Genomic DNA, 6,000 nt, shown 5'->3' with positions numbered 1-6,000 from the left:
TACAACTTTAACATTTATTTCTCCCTAGAAGCATCAGGACATGTTCAGGACTACTAAAGATAGTTCTCTAGCATTATAGGCCTCACAAACATGAATTCTAGAGTGGTATAGTTGCAAAAAGGTGAAAAAAGCCAAAAACAGGACTCGTGTTTTCACACAGTTTAGGTTGTGAAATGTTGTGCAAGGACAAGGTTAAAGATCGAATTGATATTCCAAAGAAATGTCGAGTTTTTTTCAGCTCATGAGACAACTTTCTAGACAGATAGCACCTCAAAATCCATTTTGAAACTCTTGACATAATTCAAGGAAAATGGTCACTCAACAGGACATAAAAGTGTCCCAGGACATAAAAGTGTCCCATTACCAACCTAGTGTTAAGCATCCAAAAGGTATGCGCTGACTGATCATGCCCCAAAAGAAAAGTATAGATACAATTGACATTTTTATGTTACATTTGAAACTTGTCATGCGGTGAGGGATGGCGCACGAGAGAGAGAGAGAGAGAGAGAGAGAGAGAGAGAGAGAGAGAGAGAGAGAGAGAGAGAGAGAGAGCCACGATAGGCTATCGAAAATTTTTGTGGCCATGTTTTGAGAAACCAGAACCCCATCAAATCAGTCCGCGACGACGTGGATTGATTTGGGGGGTTATTTAGATCCAGTGGGTAGTACCTGGCGAGTGAGACAGAGAGAGACGACTTGTGTTAGGGTAATAGAGAGCAAGTTATTACAGGTTAGGAGGTGCTATAGGCGGTTTAGTAGTGCAAGGTGTTGTCTTTTGCTCAGCTTCTCAAGCTTATCTACTGCCAGAGAACATGTATGGCCCGTGCGTTCATGTTTTGCCTACGTTCGACATCCTCTATGTCTTTTGCCAAGCAAGGGAGGCAAGACAACCTGCTATGCACAAAAAAACATCAAACTTTGTCTAGCAATAACCAAGAGAATCCATTACCTTGCAAAATTTGATCTTCAACCTGTGAATTTTTTCAATTCATTTACACTAAGGGCGCAAAGCATGTCCATCATCATGCATGATCTTTGTAGGCCCTCAAGCACCCCCAACCACAACATAAGAGCACATGGCCTCTGGGTTGAAAGGCAGAGAGAGACGTGTCCAACGTAAGGGACGAGCGAATGGTGAGGTGATAAGCAGGGACTAGCCCGCGAAAATAAAACGTTCACGTTCAATAGCGAAGAGGTGGGTTGTGGCTTGATCGGCTGGATGTTAACCCTAACGCACATTCCTATTACCTACGATGGACGCCGTATTATTTATTTGGTAGAGTCAGGTACTGGGCTTGTCCGTCCAATAGGAAAAGGGTAAGAGTGATCGCCGATGAGAGGCGCACTCTAACTGGAACATTCAAGGGATTAGTTGGCTAAGCATGGGCGCCCAAGTGTGAATGGGGCATGCTCATATAAAAGTCAAGTAAACCTAAAATTCACTTATTCTTTCATTCGTGCAATTGAAGAGTGCTCTTGCTCCATCCCCATCTTCTTCTTCTTCATCTCCTTGTGTGTGTGTGTGTGTGTGTGTGTGTGAGAGAGAGAGAGAGAGAGAGAGAGAGAGAGAGAGAGTGCGATCGAGCATTGCGGCGACGAAGCGGTTGAGCGCGGCGCGGTGGTAGCTCCTTCTTCTTCGCGGCGAGGAATCCTCCACGACAGGAAGCGTAGAGCGGTGAGTGACACACCGTAGCCATCTTTGAGCTTACTAGTTTAGGCTTGTTGTGTGCTTGGAGCCATTTGTGGCTTGCACACAATGTATCGGCAAGTTCCTTGCATTGACACGTGCGACATACGCGCACGTTTTTTACGCCGTTGCCGGAGAATGCCATACACTAAACTTGAATGGCACTCTGTGCTTCTTTTGTGGTGCAATTTCAATTGTAGGAAAGGTACGGAAGGAAGGTGTGTGTGTTGAGAAGAAGGATTTTGTGTTGCCAATGTGTATTTCTTTGTTAATGAAGTTTTGAAAGGTTACTTTGTTTTCTCTGTCATAAGGAATTAGTATTAAGGTTCTTAGTTCTGTGTAATGCAAAGTACAGTAAGTAGGAAGTATATCTATGAGAGCTAATGAAGTGTGTTAGTGTGTAACAGTAGGTGTATTAATTGTAAGTAGGTAGGTAGAGTGTGTGTGTGCTCGTGCGCAGGTCGCGTTGACCTTATCCTTTATTTTAAAAAAAAAGTTTTAAAAAAAGTTAATTTTTTTATTAAAATAAAAACTTAAAGTAGAACCGGGATCGGAATATCTCTCAGACCCAAGTCCAAGCTCACTCTCAGGCTCAGGCCTCAGTCGCCCTTTCAAATTACGTATTTTAGCTTCACACATAGCTAAAAATCGACTTTTTTGAGGACCAACAGAGCTTCAAGTGACCGAACATTGTGCTATAAAGCACACCGTGACCCTCTGAGTGATACGCTCGTTTTGAGCTATCACACACTTTAATAAAAAAAACCAATCATTAAAAAATATTTTTTTAATAAAAAAAACGAGTGAAAACGGACGCCTAAAAAAGTAAGCGATTAACCTTCAAGGTTATTCACTGACGCTTGTAGGGTGACAAAGCCACATGCGTCTGCGTTCTAGTCGTGTAGTAGAGACGGAGAAACTAGAGAGAATTTCGACTTACGCGAGTTCTCATTATCCACCTACCTTAGGTTTCGGCCCTCGGCGCGGGAACCCAAGGTAGTACAAACCAAGACCCGAACATAGCTGCTAGTGACTCTTCCTCTGACTACGACGTCATGGAGGGTTTCCCAATGCCTAATCCTGATATCTCAAGCCAAGACATGCATGCCATGGGCCCGCGGTCCGGGCCGAGAGTGCTTAGCGGCCTGAAGGAAACCTCTAGTAGAGCCACTCGCTCCGAACATGGAGTTAATGATGTAAATGAGGGGGGTGGGGAAGTAAATTCTCCATTCATGACCAACGTAGACCCTATGCCCTTAGAGAATGTGCATGTGAATACTTCATTCACTGCACCTCCTGACTCTTCAGAGTTATTTCCCTCCGAGGTAGAAGCCTTACCGAAGTGCAAGAGATTGAGCGATATATCATTGCGGCTAGGGAAAAGGAAGTCAAGAGCTTACGCAAGGCGGAGCAACGAAGAGAGTTAAAAGCGAAAGCCCTTATGTCAATATCCTTGCTAAGAGAGCAATCAAGTGCTCTTGACTTAGCAACCGCTAAAGGGCAACCTCTAGAAAGCAACATTGCATCTAGCTCAAAGGACACCCCTAGCACCTCAATCCTAGATGGAACGTTCTTAAATGAGAACTGGGAGTACGAACTACAAACAAAAACTCTAACCGACCTATACATATGTCACATCTATCACGTGGGTTGGTTAGATGTTCTACAATCCACAATGGGTGCTACTAGTGTGGAGGATCAACAACAAAGAGTTTGTGAGATCGTCCATAGAGTCATTGAGTTAGAGAGAGAGAACAAGGGGATCAACATGCCTTCAACGGGTCTCAAGAGATTCTTGGATACAGTAAAGCAAATGGAGACTCCCTCGGTAAGTCTAATGGATCCTCCATATGTTGTTTCACCAGGGGTCTCGGTGCAATCTGAGTCCACAAGTGATAGCTTTACCTTTCCAAGTCTAGCTCATCTTTCCCTTGATGACACCACAACTACCATGCCTACCCCAATGATGGGCATGCCAAGAAACACGCCATGGACCTCATTTGTTAGTAAAGCACCGCTACATGGTAGCTCATTGTCTGCAACAGTACCTACAAGTGTGTACCAATCGTATGCACCTATGGGTCATCGCACTCATGTAGTCCCTACCCCTCCCATTGTTTCAACAACCTATGCTCCACAACCACAACACCCAAGTTCTTATTTCCATGGGACTATACCGGCTAGCATTAGCATGTCACATACGACGTCTGCTATGCCTAGGGCCACACATATGAACTTTGGGCCACCACATGGCACAACATCGTACCCAATGTGGAACCCAAGGGCTTCCTATGCGCCAAGCCCAATGCCAATACCTACTCCACATGTAGTTTGTGGAGCGCCTTCACCCATGGTGCCTGCTCACTTAGGTGACTTGGCAACATTTGCTCAAGCTATTGATCGATCTATTTCTGAGAATATGCGTAACACGCCTGATAGAGAGCCTAGGAGTAAGGCAGTACAAATAGCCAAGCTCACACAAAAAAAATTAGTGGAGATGGGGATGTGAGAAAGCATATCGAAGTGTTTGAACAAATATGCGATTCTCTAGGAGAACACAATGACCTGCATAAGAGTAATGCTTTAAGCCTAACCTTAAGTGGGAAGGCAGGGGATTGGTATAGAACCCTAAGGGTGGAAGAAAAAACGATTTACCCTACTCTTAGGAGACTGTTCTTGAAAGAATACATATGAGAGGGAGTACTTTGGGGTGTAGCTTCTCAGCTCCAGAAAGCCCAACAAGAGGAAGGAGAGTCGGTGAGAGACTTTATTAGTCGCTTGAAGCATTTGAATTCTTGTTGTAGTCCAAATGAGGGCTTCAATAATAATCAATTGCTTGATAGATTCATTAGGGGATTACGACATGAGGATATCTACAATGGATTAGTCATTAGAGGTATCACCACTTGGGAAGCAGTCACCACCAATGTGATCCAATTGGAGGATAATTTAATGATTCAAGGAGAAAGAGTGTCTGTTGAGCCTAAATCTATTAGCTCGCAAGCATCAGGGCATCAGCCAATGACCCTAAAGCCTATTGCTAAGGAGCCAAAGATATCTGAGATGACTTTAGAAGATCTCACCAAGGCTACTCAAGAGAGTCTTAGAGACAATCGTGCTCCGCAAAACAATCATATGTATCCAAGAAGGAAGCAACAATGGTGCTCAATATGCTATGGGCTGCATAGTACCAGTGAATGCCCTATTTTTAGATTAAAATTCAATGGGAATTGCAATGCCTATGGAAGGTATGGTCATCAAGCTAAGGATTGCATAGTATTTAAATGCGCGATGGCCAATAGACCAACCTTAGCATGGACAGACACCTCGAGTGCCTGCATTGATGCCGGCCCCACCTCTTGAACAAACAACACAACACATGGTCCCTAGGACCCAAAATGTTGTTCAAACAACACCCTTACCACCTCCAATGCTAGGACCGCAACCACCACATCCGAGAATCACTTCTGTGAATCAAGTGGGTTGTGAGTCATCTACTGCTTGTTTGGAAGGCTGTGAGGAAGATATGGACCCTAATATTGCCTATGGGATGGATGTGCTTGAAGAAAGTCCACAATACTACATGGAGGACTATTGGGGACATGTCAAACCTGTATATCAAGTAGTTGCTCTTGCGGCAAGAGGCCAAAATATCAATTACACTGCTAAGAGACCATCTCTTCAATGCTATGAGTGTGGAGGTCCACATTGTGTAGCCGAGTGTCCTATTAGGGCTACAAAAGAACGCCACACTAATGCAAACCAATCAAGCGAGCACGTCTACAATGCCGATACTCATGTGTAATCGATGTGGCATAGATCATTTGATTGCCCAATGTCCAAATAATCCAAATGCACCGAAGATCACGCCATTAAACTTGATTGAAGTTACCGAGGAGCCATCACAAAGTACACATGTGGTATCAATAAACGTACTCACACGATCGATGCTCCAAAAATAAAATCATATTCTTGAAAAAAGAGACACGGCATCAATTGCACAATCTCAGAAAAAGAAGAAAACACGAAGGAAGAGATCGCAAAAAGCAGCGAAGTCAGACCCTAGTTCAAAGACCAACATAGGGACTGGTGACAACCCCGTATATATGAACGACACGGAAGAGAATTCTGATTTAGGTGAAACCATGGAGACCAAAACGACCACTAAGATAGAAACCAACAAGGAAGATCTTCATGAGCCACAATGGCCACGATCCAAGAAGAAGATAGGAACTTATCCAAACCCTACAAAGGAGATTGAGCGAGTCAAGCAATTAAGGAGTTTGGTAGAAGATACCCAAAGGGATCTAGAA

This window comes from Adiantum capillus-veneris, chromosome 9 (assembly GCF_014529385.1).
Source record: "Adiantum capillus-veneris isolate H3 chromosome 9, ASM1452938v2, whole genome shotgun sequence".
In the NCBI taxonomy this organism is placed as follows: Eukaryota; Viridiplantae; Streptophyta; class Polypodiopsida; order Polypodiales; family Pteridaceae; genus Adiantum; species Adiantum capillus-veneris.
Note: the sequence above shows the minus strand (reverse complement) of the source record.